This window comes from Ascaphus truei, chromosome 3 (assembly GCF_040206685.1).
Source record: "Ascaphus truei isolate aAscTru1 chromosome 3, aAscTru1.hap1, whole genome shotgun sequence".
NCBI lineage: Eukaryota > Metazoa > Chordata > Amphibia > Anura > Ascaphidae > Ascaphus > Ascaphus truei.
The window spans coordinates 318,557,027-318,573,448 of NC_134485.1; the positions used below are offsets into that span (position 1 = coordinate 318,557,027).

The 16,422-nt window shown below is 47.5% G+C and overlaps 1 protein-coding gene across 5 annotated transcripts in view; it reads right to left on the reverse strand.

Annotated features, from left to right (window-relative positions):
- Nucleotides 1-14,533, reverse strand: part of RUBCNL (rubicon like autophagy enhancer) — a 47,223-nt gene extending 32,690 nt beyond the window's left edge. For 2 of the 5 annotated variants that reach the window (XM_075591136.1, XM_075591137.1), the window contains exon 1: nucleotides 14,307-14,533. The gene's annotated coding sequence lies outside the window, so the exon portion shown is untranslated. Of the gene's footprint in view, nucleotides 1-7,168; nucleotides 7,357-11,516; nucleotides 11,654-12,545; nucleotides 12,691-14,306 lie in introns of those variants that run through there. The other 3 variants (XM_075591138.1, XM_075591140.1, XM_075591139.1) reach the window with 3 other exon arrangements.
- Between the last annotated feature and the right edge of the window lie 1,889 nt (nucleotides 14,534-16,422).

Genomic DNA, 16,422 nt, shown 5'->3' on the forward strand with positions numbered 1-16,422 from the left:
CACTTTTTTTTTTTATTCAATTGACAGGCCAACGGCAGGAAATAGTTTCTGTGCCACTATAGTTAAGTACAGAGACTACCAGTAATGATTCCCATAGTTCTAAAAGTGCTTTGTATCCAATAATTGTATATTAAAAAAAAAAAGTTTATTTTCCACCTTACTTTGCTATAATAAGTATGACATTCTAGGTTGTGGTTTTTTTGTGTTTTTTTTTTTAGCATGCCATTTGTTTATCTCATTCTCCCAATGCTCGGAAGAGAGGGGGATACAAAAATAAATAAAAAATGCCACTGAAATACAGCAGCTGTGAAAACTTCCAGTCTTCACTGCCTCACAACAGTAGCCAGCATATGGAACCATCCAAGAACTGCCATATCAAAGCGCTGATCACGTCAACATTGGACAGCACACATTCCTCAGTTATAATGAATCTAAAGGGACATGTTTAACATCATGCATTGAATATTTGTGACAAAAGATTTGTCCCAAAGCTGACAAGCCATTACATTAAACTTTCTATTACAAATTATAACTTGAAGACAATGCACAGAGGCAACAGAATATTTTCTTGCAAACTGAATGATCCAGAAATACTGCAGCCTGTGCTGCTCTCTGCAGAGTTACTGGTTTAATCAGTCCTGCACTTGCGATGGAGTTATGAAGCAGGTCTGTTTACATCACCAGTCTTCTTATTCATCCATTCAGAGACGTGGCAAACAAGAAAGTATCTCCCGACCCAAAAACTGATAATCTATAGATATAGTCAACATTACTTGTGTAAATGGGATGAGTCAATTCTACCTAATCATTAACACGCTCTCCTTAAAGCTGCAGTTCAGGCTTTTTTTTTATTATTATTTATAGGTTTTTTTTTACAATAGTTTCATGTGGGAAATCTCTACTTACCTAAAGAACTGCATAGCTGCTGGTCAATTCGTTCTCCGTCTATTGATCGGCAAAGTTTGGCGACATCTTTAAATATGGGGAATGTATTTCCTCTGTTTCTGTCACTCAGTGGAAGCTCATGAATATTCATGAGCACTCCTGCACCGACATGTGCAAGAGGGAGGGCAGGGCTCACAAAGGGGTGTGCCAGGGCTTGTGACAGGACATGAAGGGGCAGTGCCTTAGTAAATGGTTGTTAAAATAGAATACAAGAAAATTGGTCTTTCAAAGTTGTTGTTTTTTAAAACAGAAAATGCTAAAAGTATTTTTTCTTACTACAGAACTGATTTATATAAAAAAAAAAACACACATGCAGGATATTGCCTGAACTGCAGCTTTAATGCGTGAAATATGTACCAATTATTATTGCGTTGTTTCTCGTTAACAGAGGGGGGGGACACACAACGTTGGCTACATCTGTAACTGTTAAACTGAGCCTTACAGAGTGATGCAAGGAGTCAATGCAAGGTTAGTGGGGCATGGTTAAGAAAAAGTACAAGTGCATTTAGAGACGGGACAGTGTCAATTTTTCCAGGACTCCGATATGCTTCAGTGACAAGGCAGGTTCTCACTTAAAATGGAGTGTGATAGCATATACAGTACCAGTTACAAAAAACACAAACTCTAAAATAGAAATGGATAACTAAATATATTTTTTAAATACATATGTGGTATTAATCATGTACTTCCTCATTTGTATAGCAACTGCATTCCAGGACAGTAACTGAAAAACTAAAAAAAAACTTGACAAAGAGGGGGGGGGGGGGGGGAGATAGGAATATATATATATTTCTTTTTTCTTCCTTTTTTCGTTTTTAAAGCAAGCGATTTGTCTCATATTTTCTTTGATATCCCTTCAATGAGATCAAAGGGCATCTTTTTTGATGCTACCTGACCTCCCCAATCAGCAGTTGTCAAACCCAGAAACAATCTTTTACTCACATTCGTTAGACATAAAATCATTGCCAGCTTGATGGCGGTGCCATTGCACCAAGCTCTGCGGTAATAGGGGCCCCGCGATCTTCCCCACAACAGTTAGCCCGCGCTTATAGTGCCGGCGACAGCAACGCTGCATCAAAGCAAATGTATTACCACCGTTGCGTGCGATAGTAGGTGCGACGCGGCGGCTTGATCACTGGAAGTCACTTCAATTTGATTTTTCCAGCGACCGCGTCTCCGACACTATAAGCGCGGCCTTAACGGATTGCCCAGTGAGAGCGCGGGGGGCCTCTGTAACCCGGATCTAGTGGTAGTGATTGACAGGTCACTAAAGCTCAGTGAGGCGTGAGGGAGATTAGTAGAGCAGGAGGCAAGAGGCCACACGAGAACTGGGGGCTGAGCCCTTCTGTACTGTTCCCGCCCCTGCTCTCATGCACACTGTGGCAGGTTGAGGCAGTGAAAAACATTAATATGTGCTGCTGTCCTTTTAACTAGGATTGCAAGCATCACAGTAACATTTTCAATAATAAATAAGGCACCTTTAATGAATTTCTCCCTTTTCTTGCCCGACTCCCCCCTCTTATGCAATCATGCGCTAGAAATACCGGCTTGCGTATAAATTTAAAGGTGCACACTCTACAAGAGCCAAAATGAACCAATGGCTGTAATTTGATTATGGGGGTAAGTGTGTGCGATTGATCTTTATAGAAAATCACACATCCAAAACAGATTTTTTAAATATCCACTAAATCGGTAACAGAGGAGCCTGCAATTCAGTGCAGCACAAGACGTAGTTTGGAAACATGGCTTACTGACAATTGAGGGTTTCTTTTATTTTAGAGATACTCTTTTGTGCGATGTCACAGTGTCGAGTAGGAACACAGGCAAAATGCCAGCCCACCCCTCCCCCCTTTTATTGACAGGGATAACATCTGGAGGAAACACTAGACCAGCGGGTGCTCAACTCCAGTCCTCAAGCCCCATCCAAAAGGACAGGTTTCCAAGATATCCCAGATTCAGCACAGGTGGCTCAAAATCAGAGGCGCAGTCAAAAGACTGGGGTTGAGCACCCTTGCACTAGCCCGACATGTCCATTTTGAGTCCCAGTTATATACAGGCATACCCCGTATTAACGTACGCAATGGGGCCGGAGCATGTATGTAAAGCGAAAATGTACTTAAAGTGAAGCACTACCTTTTTCCCCACTTATCGATGAATGTACTGTACTGCAATCGTCATATATGTGCATAACTGATGTAAATAACACATTTGTAACAGGCTCTATAGTCTCCCTGCTCGCGCACAGCTTCGGTACAGGTAGGGAGCCGGTATTGCTGTTCAGGACGTGCTGACAGGCGCATGCGCGAGCTGCCGTTTTGCCTATTGGGCGATATGTCCTTATTCGCGAATGTACTTAAAGTGAGTGTCCTTAAACTGGGGTATGTATGTATGTATGTATGTATGTATATAAATAACTAAAAAACAAACATGTTCCAAATTGAAATTAGGTTTAAGGAAGCCAATTACATTTAGCTGCTTACAATGTATTTTGTGAGCTACATGGGATTGGCTCTTGAAGAAAAAGATACCGTTTGTTTTTCCTTTTCCATTTGATTCGTGTTTGGCTCGGAAGCATTTAAGCAAATGTAAATCTAAAAATCACAATAGAAGTATTTCCCGATACAATATGAGAACATTTTGAATTTAAACAGATTGCTGATCTAATCTATAAAAAAGGAGTGGCATTTGTATAAAGATCACTACCAAATAGGCCTGCACACAGTGAATGTTACAGCTTTTCACTGGTGCGGTTACTGCTATATTTAAGCATAGTGCTTTTTCTCCCAATTTCAGTATAGTGCGCGGTACGCAGCGCTACGAATTTTTACAGACCGTTCCTGCCCAGGTGAGTCTATGCAATCTATGATTTTGGTGCCTGAGGCACAGGGAGATAAAGTGACCTGCCCATGGTCATAAGGAGCTGCACCAGGAATTGAACCAGGTTCCCCTGATTCGAACTCCATGTAATTGTTTTACAACCAGTGTCTTACTCACTGAGACACTTTTGTTTTGCTTGAAAAAGGCAACCACAGCCACCCAAACATTATTTATGCTCTCAATCTAAAATACAAATACATAAAAAATAAAAAGTGCAATAACACCCAAATTCAATTGTGTCTCAACATATAATATGAATGTAGCGCACTTTTCCCCCACGCTATGGGAGATGTGTGTGTGTGTGTCCTGTGGCTAACAGGAGGCCTGAACCTCCGCTGCTGGGAGCCCGGGGCGTACCTGATCCACCTGTGCGGGATTCCGTCACCAGGCGGAGGCGCTAACTATGTTAGATAACCCCATCACAGTACCCAATGCAAGAATACACACACTAGTATACTGTAAAGGTTTACTGTAGGCAAATAATAATAGGACTAACAATACAACACCCACACCAAAATAGGTCATGCACGGCCGTAACCACACAGTGCCCTCCAACACAGAATCCACACCCGAATGGGATATCCCCCCAAAGAACGGAGATGCCCCTGGGCACTCAACCACCCTGGTGTCCACAAGAGCCAACCCACCCAATGTGCGAGACAGTGCTGCCCAAAACTAAAGTGTTATTTGTTGGTGCACTTGGAGATACCCGTCGGGTGCCCCAGCACCTGATAGCGCTGACTGAAGACAAGGGGGGGCATGAAGTCCCACGCCGCCGTCGTCATCAGCAACGAGTCCGTCTCCATGTGGGGTGGTGTCCAGCTGGCTGGTCCCACCATGAAGAGTCTCTGTGCCTTGCGGTGGTGGTCTGGTCCCAGACCACAGGCCGCAATTGCTGTGCAGCGTCCTTCTGTGTCCCTGACACTATAAATGCTTAAAGGGGCAGTGTCCTGTCCCTATAGCAGCCACAAACTGAACAAGGGAGTGAGTCAGGGCCTATGAGGGTTTCTGGCCTAGTGCAGGGGCCAAAGACACCACACACACACACACCTCTCCTTGTCCCAGCTCCAACTGGCGTGGCTTGCAGCGTGCCAAATGTACCCACTAAGTTACAGGGGATCCTTGCAGCCCTATTGGCTTAGCCTAGCCACCTGATCAGCAACCCCTACGTATTCTGGGGGCTTTAGTCCCTTGCGGATCTATTCCCCTAATGGCCGTCTCGCGCCCAACACTGCATGCGCGGCATCTCGTGCATGCGGACCCTACCAAGATAGCAGCTCCCTGCAAAGGGAACTGTCAGTGACGTGATCACCTCCGCAGCAGCAGCCGCAACACTCCCCGCACTCTGCCCATCCTCCGCTGCCGGTCGCAGCAGAAGGTAAGGGGATAAAGGGGGACAGGGCCACATGAAGAAATGGCTAATTACAAGTACCACTATAGAATTTTCCCTGATAAATATAATTAATTACTAGAAACACACAAAAACCCACTGACTTCTAAACTCATGAATCAGGAACATTGTATGGTCCTATTTCCTCACCCAGAATTCCATGCATCTTAGCCTGACTGATAGGTCTCTGCCCTCACGTGGGAGAGCTACTGAGACTGGAAATCAAGGTTCATCTACACCAGGCCTGCACAACTCCAGTCCTCGAAGGCTGCAAACAGGCCAGGTTCAGTCATACTGAGCCACTAATTGAGCCAGCTGTGCTGAAGTAGGGATATCCTGAAAACCTGGCCTGTTTGTGGCCTTCGAGGACTGGAGTTGTGCAAGGCCTGATCTACACTCTAATCTGCCAGGTTGTGCCATCCCAGAAAAGGAAGAATTTTTAAAAAGGGACTGTCACACTTAGAAAGGTAAATTAAATTTTAATGCAGGCCTTCAAAAAACACAAATGGGGGTGGTTGTTCTTGTCTAGAAGATTTCAGCTTCAACAGGGCTACTTGTGTGATATCTCTTCTATTATAAACAAAAAAAACAGTTCTAAAGATTTGGGTATACTATTTATTTAAATGTTAAACACAATCATTTATATAAAAGCTAAACAAAATACACTGCAAATTCCCTTCGTTTTCTGGGAGCCAAAGATATGTCATTTAGGGTGGTTAACTCCTGGAAAGTCAAATAATTGCTCTTCAAACAACTCCTACAGGCCCAACATGCCTTTTTGGTATTGGACGATATTCATTTTGATACTGCCTGATATAGAAGCCACCCTGCTTTACCACAAAGCACCTTGCGCAGGACTTTGGGGGAAATTATAGTCAATCACAGTGGACAAGAGGAAGATTGTGAACGTGTAGCGTGATCCCCTTGCAGTGATTGATAGTACTGTGGCTAGGCAAGTTACAATTCTGCCCTGCTCTCAAAACAAATAATTTGCTGGAGGGGGTCTCCTATTGATTTGTTTATACGGCGTTGCACATCCTTCCAGGAAAAGGATTTGTTTTCCCCTCCCCCACAAAGAAAATAAAAACAGTGGCATTCAACATTCCCCTTTATGGATCAAGGAAATTCCTTCTACCCCTCCGTAACCAATTACTTTAAAAAAAAAAAAAAAAAAAGCTCAAAAAATATTTTTGGATATTTTGGATGCTGAGGATTCTTCAATTAGTCTACCTAATCTATTTTGCACACATTTAACTAAAGTGTACTTCCATCATATATATACCCAAGGCCACTGTGGCGCGCGCCACAGACCACAACCCTCTATGTGGCAGGCCCCAGTGGATGTGTGTGCGCGCGCAAAGCGTACGCTGGCAGGAAAGACAAGAATTGTGTCTTCCCATGCCGCGATCGGCACACACCAATGGAAGGTCAGATATACCCAGCCATGGCCCCGCACTCCCTACAGACCGCTGCTTTCAACTGTGCACGTGCTGCCAGGACGCCAGGCGCGCGCGTGCGTGCAGTAGTGAGGACTGGGGCCGTAGCCAACTTTTACCCACTACCTAGCCCTTACTTTATTTTCTTGTCCAGCACTTAAAGTTCATCTTTTGCTAAAAATTCCTCTTTTGGCATTGGCTTTAAATCAATTAGTACATAATTACATTTCTAACAAAATCAACATTTTGATGCCAATGGACACATTTGGGACAGTCAAACAGTAAAATTTTGGGTGAAACATGCAGCAAGTAAAAATACCACTTATGAGCACACATTCGCGTGTCAGGCTAAAGCCTGCATGCAGGCGGCACGCTGAGTGGCAATTGAACACTACCTGCGGTCTGTAGGGAGCGAGAGCTGGGGAGGGGGGGGGCGTGGTTTGAGCAGAGGGCTCTCCGTGCTGTCCCCCCCTCCCCCGCCGGTCCGTACACACACACTCCCCCCCCGCCCCCCTCCAACCTTTTGGAGGTGGGGGAAGCTGCCTCTCTAAGTTGATAGGCTCACCAGCGCACCACCGCTCGGGATCGACACTCTCTTGCATCCCCTGGCGGCTGACACATCACAGCGCTTAGTGAGCCATACAGCGAGGGGAGACTGGGACTGGCTCGGGAGGATACCAATACTCACGCGGCCAAACTGAAGGTGTTTAGAAAAACAAAGGATTAGCTTTGTCTCTCTCAGATAACATTTTTAAGATTACTCAGAGCAACCAATATTTTTAGACTTGATGACTGCTGCATAAACATTACTGGTGTAACCAGCTCTGTCTGAAAGTCTTTAGCAGTCTATACTTGGCATGTGTTTACAGTTTGAACATATGCCATAAAGGAGAAGCGAGTTAAATTTGAATGTGCTTTTTCAAGGTGGACATGCCTATTTTTTTTAAAAACCTTGCTAAAGTTTGTTATTGAAGGTTACATTGTAAATGAAAAGGTAAAAAGCAAGTTTCTTCTGGCAGCTCCAAGAGAGAGTGAGTGTGTAAGATAGCTCTTAGCTCTTATCTTTATAAGAAATAATTACAATTGGATTTCTTAAGGCCCCCACAGGGAAGGATGAGTCATTAGTTGACAAGATATCAGTTAAACAGTCAGCAGGCCTGACATTCCCCTGAACAGTTTTGCACATCAGAAACCACCCCAGAGAATTGGTTAGCGTTTGCAGGCTGATGGCAACATTTGGTGGATGCATCTATATAGTGGGGTGTTTTTTTTTTGTTTTTTTAAAGAGCTACCCAACACCAACAGTCCCTTGTATTGAAGGTTAATAATGTTTTAAGAAAGCCATCCATACCAACAAGGAATGGGGTGTGTCATGTAATTAAACAGATGTGAAGAAAATATATATTTTCTTCATTAGTCTTCTTTAAACAGAGACCAGGAGTTTCCAGTACACTTTCCAACTCTGAATACATTTTCAGTTCTCTTTTTGAGTGTGACCAACGTGAAAGGAAGTGTGTGCGCCCACAAAAGGCGACTAAACTGCACAATGGGTGAAATGAGAAACAAGGTTAATGTGCCGACAACAGCATTGCAACATATATAGGACACCAACGCTAAAACCTACATAAAGGATGAGTCCATAGAAGGACAGTCAGCGCTGAGTCGTACGGACGCTGCGCGATGAGCCCCGTCATCCTCAGTAAGGATGTCTTGAGAGGGGTCTCCCGCAGGCGTGCTGAGGCGCAGGGATTTTCAGCCGACAGCAGAACCTGTTTCTGAGCGCGATGTCGACTGAAAACCTCCAATCAGAGTGAAACAGCGTCAAGACGCCGTGACGTCGGCGCTTCGCTGGCTATTGGCCCAGTGACGTCAGTGCCCTGCCTCCCAATCGCGCACGCTGGCTCGTCTGCTAGTTCATGCAATCACTCCTGATTGAGCTGACGAGACTCAGCGTCAGCGCGGAGGAGCGCGGCTCCCCCCTCTATGGACGCAGCCTAAAGAGGGACTAGTAGTCGCCAGCCTGGAAAACTAGTGTAAAAAAATATTGTGCCTACACAACAGAAGTGTCTCATTAAGAGCAGTGTGATCTTTGCGGTAATAACCCTGGTTTTAGTGCACTAGTTTTACAGGAGACAAAGAAAAAAAAGAAAAAAAGGAGGGGGGGGGGGGGGAAGAGAAAGGGACCACAGTGACCAAATCATAAGTAATTATATCTAAAACCTGTCGCTTTTTCCTCCGCAATATAACAAAGATACCCTTTTCTCTGTTGCTCGACTGCTAAAACTCTGACACAAGCCCTCATTCTCTCCCGCCTCGATTACTGTAACCTCCTGCTATCCCTGCTATCCGGCCTTCCTGCCTCTCACCTGTCTCCCTTACAATCAATCCTAAACGCTGCTGCCAGAATCACTCTACTATTTCCAAAATCTGTCACAGCGTCTCCCCTGCTGAAAATCACTCTCCTGGCTTCCTATCAAATCCCGCATCTCGCACTCAATTCTCCTCCTCACTTTTAAAGCTTTATACTTTTCTGCTACTACTTACATCTCAGCCCTAATTTCTCGCTATGCACCATCCCGACTTCTGTTCTGCTCAAGGATGTCTTCTCTCTACCCCCTTTGTATCTAAAGCCCTCTCCCGCCTTAAACCTCTCACTTTCTGCCCCGCACCTCTGGAATGCCCTTCCCTCAATACCCGAATAGCATCCACCTTTAAGACCCACCTCAAGACACACTTGCTTAAAGAAGCATATGAGTAACACCGTGGCCAAAACTATACATATAACTTGGCCCCCTGCAGAAACTTACCTGAACGCCCTCCTACTGTCTCTGCATGTTCTCCCCACCAATTAGATTGTAAGTTCCCCGGAGCAGGGACTCCTCTTCCGAAATGTTACTTTTATATCTGAAGCACTTATTCCCATGATCTGTTATTTGTATTATTTGTTATTAGCTGATATACCCGGCGTTGCCCGGGCTTGCAGGGGCATGGAGCGGAAGGGCGGGGGGGGGGGGCAGGGAGGGAGGGAAGGAAGGGGGCAAAGGGCAGGGAGGGAGGGAAGGAGGGGGGCAAAGGGCAGGGAGGGAGGGAAGGAGGGGGGCAAAGGGCAGGGAGGGAGGGGGGCAAAGGGCGGGGGGACATGGAGCGGAAGGGCGGGGGGACATGGAGCGGAAGGGCGGGGGGACATGGAGCGGAAGGGCGGGGGGACATGGAGCGGAAGGGCGGGGGGACATGGAGCGGAAGGGCGGGGGGACATGGAGCGGAAGGGCGGGGGGACATGGAGCGGAAGGGCGGGGGGACATGGAGCGGAAGGGCGGGGGGACATGGAGCGGAAGGGCGGGGGGCATGGAGCGGAAGGGCGGGGGGCATGGAGCGGAAGGGCGGGGGGCATGGAGCGGAAGGGCGGGGGGCATGGAGCGGAAGGGCGGGGGGGCATGGAGCGGAAGGGCGGGGGGGCATGGAGCGGAAGGGCGGGGGGCATGGAGCGGAAGGGTGGGGGGGCAAGGGGGCATGGAGGGAGGGGGCAAAGGGCGGGGAGGGAGGGGGCAAAGGGCAGGGAGGGAGGGGGGCAAAGGGCAGGGAGGGAGGGGGGCAAAGGGCAGGGAGGGAGGGGGGCAAAGGGCAGGGAGGGAGGGGGGCAAAGGGCAGGGAGGGAGGGGGCAAAGGGCAGGGAGGAAGGGAGGGAGGGGGCAAAGGACAGGGAGGAAGGGAGGGAGGGGGGCAAAGGGCAGGGAGGAAGGGAGGGAGGGGGGCAAAGGGCAGGGAAGGAGGAGGGAGGGGGGCAAAGGGCAGGGAGGGAGGAGGGAGGGGGGCAAAGGGCAGGGAGGGAGGAAGGAGGGGGGCAAAGGGCAGGGAGGGAGGAAGGAGGGGGGCAAAGGGCAGGGAGGGAGGAAGGAGGGGGGCAAAGGGCAGGGAGGGAGGAAGGAGGGGGGCAAAGGGCAGGGAGGGAGGAAGGAGGGGGGCAAAGGGCAGGGAGGGAGGAAGGAGGGGGGCAAAGGGCAGGGAGGGAGGAAGGAGGGGGGCAAGGGGGAGGGAGGGGGGCAAAGGGCAAGGGGGAGGGAAGGAGGGGGGCAAGGGGGAGGGAGGGAGGGGGTCAAAGGGCAGGGAGGGAGGGGGTCAAAGGGCAGGGAGGGAGGGGGTCAAAGGGCAGGGAGGGAGGGGGTCAAAGGGCAGGGAGGGAGGGGGTCAAAGGGCAGGGAGGGAGGGGGTCAAAGGGCAGGGAGGGAGGGGGTCAAAGGGCAGGGAGGGAGGGGGTCAAAGGGCAGGGAGGGAGGGGGTCAAAGGGCAGGGAGGGAGGGGGTCAAAGGGCAGGGAGGGAGGGGGTCAAAGGGCAGGGAGGGAGGGGGTCAAAGGGCAGGGAGGGAGGGGGTCAAAGGGCAGGGAGGGAGGGGGTCAAAGGGCAGGGAGGGAGGGGGTCAAAGGGCAGGGAGGGAGGCAAAGGGCAGGGAGGCAAAGGGCAGGGAGGCAAAGGGCAGGGAGGCAAAGGGGAGGGAGGCAAAGGGGAGGGAGGCAAAGGGGAGGGAGGGAGGCAAAGGGGAGGGAGGCAAAGGGGAGGGAGGCAAAGGGGAGGGAGGCAAAGGGGAGGGAGGCAAAGGGGAGGGAGGGAGGCAAAGGGGAGGGAGGGAGGCAAAGGGGAGGGAGGGAGGCAAAGGGGAGGGAGGGAGGGAGGCAAAGGGGAGGGAGGGAGGGAGGCAAAGGGGAGGGAGGGAGGGAGGCAAAGGGGAGGGAGGGAGGGAGGCAAAGGGGAGGGAGGGAGGGAGGCAAAGGGGAGGGAGGGAGGGAGGCAAAGGGGAGGGAGGGGCGGAGTCGGGGGGCAAAGGGGAGGGAGTCGAGGGGAGTCAGGGACCCATTCCCCTGCGTTTCCTCACCTTGTACGCGGCCGCGCTCCTCCTCTTCCTCCTGGTACCGGCCGCCCTCCTCCTCCACCTCGGGCTCCTCAGTGGTGTCCGTGACCCCCGGCGATGCTGAGACGCTCCGGTGAGGAGGTGCTGTGCCCTTCACGGGAGAGGCGGAGAGAGCCGGAGGAGCGCTCTCGGGGATGGGGAGCGGCCTGTGTGAGCGAGAGCCGCAGAGAGGGGGGGGGGGGGAGTGGTGTGTGGGAGGGTGAGAGCGCCCGGGGGAAGGGTGTCAGAGCGCCGGGGGAAGGGTGTCAGAGCAGAAGGGAGGTGAGAGCGCCAGGGGAAGGGGGTGAGAGCGCCGGGGGAAGGGGGTGAGAGCGCCGGGGGAAGGGGGTGAGAGCGCCGGGGGAAGGGAGCGGCCTGTGGGAGGAGAGAGCATGCTCTGAGGGTCAATGAGAGCCGTGGAGGGGCGGGACACAGAGGGGCAGACACAACCTGCCAATGAGAGCCGTGGGAGGGCCGACCGACGGACCAAGCAAATGGTTTCCAGACACTCACAAACAAGATTGAGAAATAAATCTATATCTATATCTATATATATTATGATTCTCACGTGTATTACTAATGTGAAGCACTATGTACACTAATGGTGCTATATAAATAAAGACATACATACAATTACCAGCAATGCAGCAGACTTGAAGTTTTACACAACTAAATCCATTAAGAACATTTTAAAATAATTTTTTTAAAAAACAAGCCCACAACATGCATAAAAAAAATAATTATGTCACTAGTATACACTGCAGTTCTCTCAGGGTCCCCAATAAGGATGTTTTTGTTCACACATGAATTCTGGTGACAAAGTCAATTTCTGATGAAATTGAAGATTTTCACAAACCAAATTCTGAAAATATTCGCACATTTGGTCCCAAAACGACCAATTGGGGGTTGTTGCATTCAGCCAAAAGCACACAAACCGTGCAGCATAACGGCACATTCTTAATGGAAATAAATCTGGTTGCGGTCCATGTCACCGATCCCCAAACAAACACTCACCCAGATCAGAGGGACCCTCTCTAATCCTGCCCAGAATGCACAGACATACACCTACTCCCGCTGCCTTCCCCTTGCTTGTGTGTTGGGACAGGTGAGCGGAGCAGAGTATGTGTTAGCAACCAGGGCAGACATCCAAACAATGAGCAATGGGAGCGGTAACTGGTTCAGCTCAGAAATTAGCTCTCCAAGCACCGGCACATTCATGAGGTCAATGAACAGTCACTCCACTGCAAATCAACGCGTTGGAAGCCTCTCCAGCAATGATGGGGTTAAGCCTTTCAGTGCCAGAGGGGCTAGCAGCACATTGCGGTGTAGGGTTTGATTTCCTCATTGTATATCAGCTCTCCCGCCCAAGTGCGGGTACATAGCAAACTGGGAATAAAAGGTTCATCCAATCTGCCAAAATTGCCATATACCAAAGGGATGTTTTTTTTTTTTTTTTTTAAACCTTTCTACAGGGTCTGTTCCACCTGCGAAGGTTAAAGGAATTTTAAGAATGTGTGCGAATGTTTAAAAGAGGATTGCACCTTTACTACCCATGCCATTATAAACACGTCCATTACTTGTTTGCAGTGTTTCAGTAATAAAACCAGTCCGGAAAGTATCCAAATACGATTGGGGTCTTTTAGGGGTTGGGGCTAATAGAAAAAGCATTTCACCTGTGTACCACTAACAGCAGCCATCATCGCCCTCTTTGCAGTGTGTTGCTGTCCCCTCAGGCAGTGACAGGGTTAAAGGACCTTCTTTACAACAACAAAAACACACCAGGGGGAGGGGAGTGTTATCCCTTTCATTGGAGAGCACTTAATTGCAGGCCTGGCCACCAGATAGATGTGGACACCAATATTGTGTAGCAATTCAGAGACCTACGGCACCGAAATGATCAAGCCACTTCAACGCAAAGCAATGTAGCCATTCACCTGCTGCACTTATGGCCATTGGTTGTAGATCATTTATCTCCTATTGTAATGTGCTGCGTGCCTTGTTAGCGCTACATAAAAATGATACAACACAAGGGCCCCCGCCAGCACTAATAACGTGGTTAAATATCGTGTGCTGAGATCCAGTTTAACCTTTGAACTCCTCCAGCCAGCTGCTCCAGTTCTGCAGCCTGTGCCTCCCAGGGGGGCTGACCCAGATTAGCATTTCAATACAGCGCTCCCAGGAGACAGAAGAAAGAGCAAGAGACCAACTCTGCCTCTTACAAACACAGGCTTTCAATGCCTTGCAGGACCTGAAACTTTTAGGATTAAAAACTAAAAAGAAAGTGGCAAGGGGTAAAGAATGTTGTTTTATAATTGGTACCGACAAGCCCAAAACCAGAGGGGAATATTATAAGGAGGCAATAAGATCACAAAGCTGAGCGTTGTTACATCATTGTGTATGCATGCATCCTTATAGCAGTGACACTCAGACTGTAACTAAACTGTGCAACAGGTGGTAAATTGTACATGGGATTTGGAGTCAGGATTTTCCCGCTGTGCATAACAACTATGAAGTCCCGAGTGCATGGCTGATACTTTATATAAGACATCAAAATAAAAGAGGAAACTTATCACTGTCCTGAGATTTGTATTTATCCTACATGACTGGGTGCAAAACATACTGACCGAGGCTGTACTGCTGGGAGGGTATAACTACATTATAGCAAAGTGCCAGGCAAAAAACCGCCACGAATTGACATAGAAAACAGCAACACAAAGGAGAACTTGCACGGACATAAAAGTATGACCCAGTCTGCCCTTCTTAAACTGCACTCACCTTAATAAAACCACCGCCAGTATGTCTCCAGATAGTGTCCACGACCTCCTCTTGTGTGTGTTGTGTGTATTTGCCCTTTGCGCCAGCACAGACCTTGCTCTACTGCACTGGGAAAACCAAGACCCTATTGTGTGATGTCCCCTCGTGGTGCCGCCGGCAAGTCGTGCATAGGTAACTCAGCCCTTCTCATCACCACCAGATCCAGTTTCAGATACGGGCACCTCCCATAGCTTTTGTTTTGTGACTGCTAGACCAATAGGATTAGTATCTAAATAGAGCCAGCCCAGAGGCAGGGCGACACATGGATACTTTAATGGGGAGGAGATGTTAGGTAAGCTGCAGGGTGGGCGTCCCCCCAGCAGCTGGCGATACTCTGCTGGGTGGTAACAGCTCCTGTTTGGACTTTGTGAAAAGCTGCACTATCTCACTGTGTGTAATTATGTGAGTTCATGTGAAGCAGCAGATCATGTTTGACGATAACAAACTTAAATGCTGCTTGACATCAATGCTATGTTGGCTCGTAATATAGCAGTGAAAGTGGTAAATTAGTTATTAAAATCGGGTAAAAATAAAGCAATTTTTTAGTTTGTATCCTATTTGCTGTAGTACAGTATACTTTTGTATTACATTTATTTTGACAGCTTGGTTTTCTTCTGATATATTAAAAGGCCAGCTCAATCATGCTAATAGTTTAGATTTTGTTTTTTTTTCAGGGAGATCTGCATGGGTAACACCAAACAAAGGGCTTTCACTTCTTCCTAATATTGTGCTGCAAGGGTCAACCATGACCAGTGTTCAAAGGGTTAACTGACCAGTCATACTATTATATACACACAATTACACATTACATTTATTTTACCAGGAAGTAATACAGTGAGAGTTACCTCCCGTTTTCAAGTATGTCTTTGGCATAGAGATGTGGTTGGTGACAATACATGGTTACATTCAATGAACAGGGGTTATACATTTAATTGTGCAAGAAAGGTGAGGTTTTTAGAGCGCATGCAATCCTTCTCTGAGAGGTGCTATCTTTATGCTAGGGGTGGATTGCATATCAATGAAGATGGATCATTGGTAAGGGAGAGGATGTTAAAACGTTTGGAGGAGATTTTAAACTAGGAAAGAGGAAGGGAAAAGAAACAGATAATGAACTAGACAGAATAGATGGGAATGGAGAAATAGCTAGTGGTCATGGAGTCAAGCTGGAGTTTGGCAGGGAGACACCCATATTAGATACAGATAATACTAGTAAACTCCTAAAGACTAAATCCAATTGGAGTAGAAAGGCAGGAGCAGATAAGACAAGAGTAGCACAACTGGGGGGAGGGGGATTATGGGTAATGCAAGAAGCCTGACAGATAAAATGGGGGAGATTCCATTAATAGATAAAATGGGGGAGATTCCATTAATAGCTACAAAGGAGCAATATGGTATTATTGAAAGTGGGACGAAACTCAGGACTGAGCAGGTCATTTAGAGGGCAATTCCCTTTTTTTGGAGGGATCGAGCAAATAGAAGCAGTGGTAGTGTTTATATTTTAAAACCTATTTTAAGGAAAGATGTTTATGAAGGGAATGATGAAAATGTAGAGATCTTGTAGAAATTAGCAGTGGAGGTAAAAGTACAAAGAAATTGTTTGTAGGGATATGCTATAAACCACCAAATATCTGAGATTGAGGAAGCCAAAATACTTTTGCAAATGGGGAAGGAATCAAAACTACTGTAGGTTGTGTGCATAATGGGTGATTTAAACTTTGGACATAGACTAGAGCAGTGAGATTGGCATTACAATGAAAGCAAACTGTTTTTTGGGAGAATTACATGACCCAAGTTATTGAGGGCATTACTAGATTTGGTAATATCAAACAATGTAAAAGTATAAACAAATATGTAAGTCCAAGAATATTTGGGAAACAGTGATCATAACATAGATTTTAATAAACTGAAGAAGGATCTACAAGGAATACAATGGAATTCCGTTTTTGCTTGAAAAAATGTGGAAGATAAATGGGCAGTCACATTGTTAGAAAAGCACACTTACCAGTGTATAACCTTGGGTAATAAATATATATATATATATATATATATATATATATATATATATAAAAAACAAGTC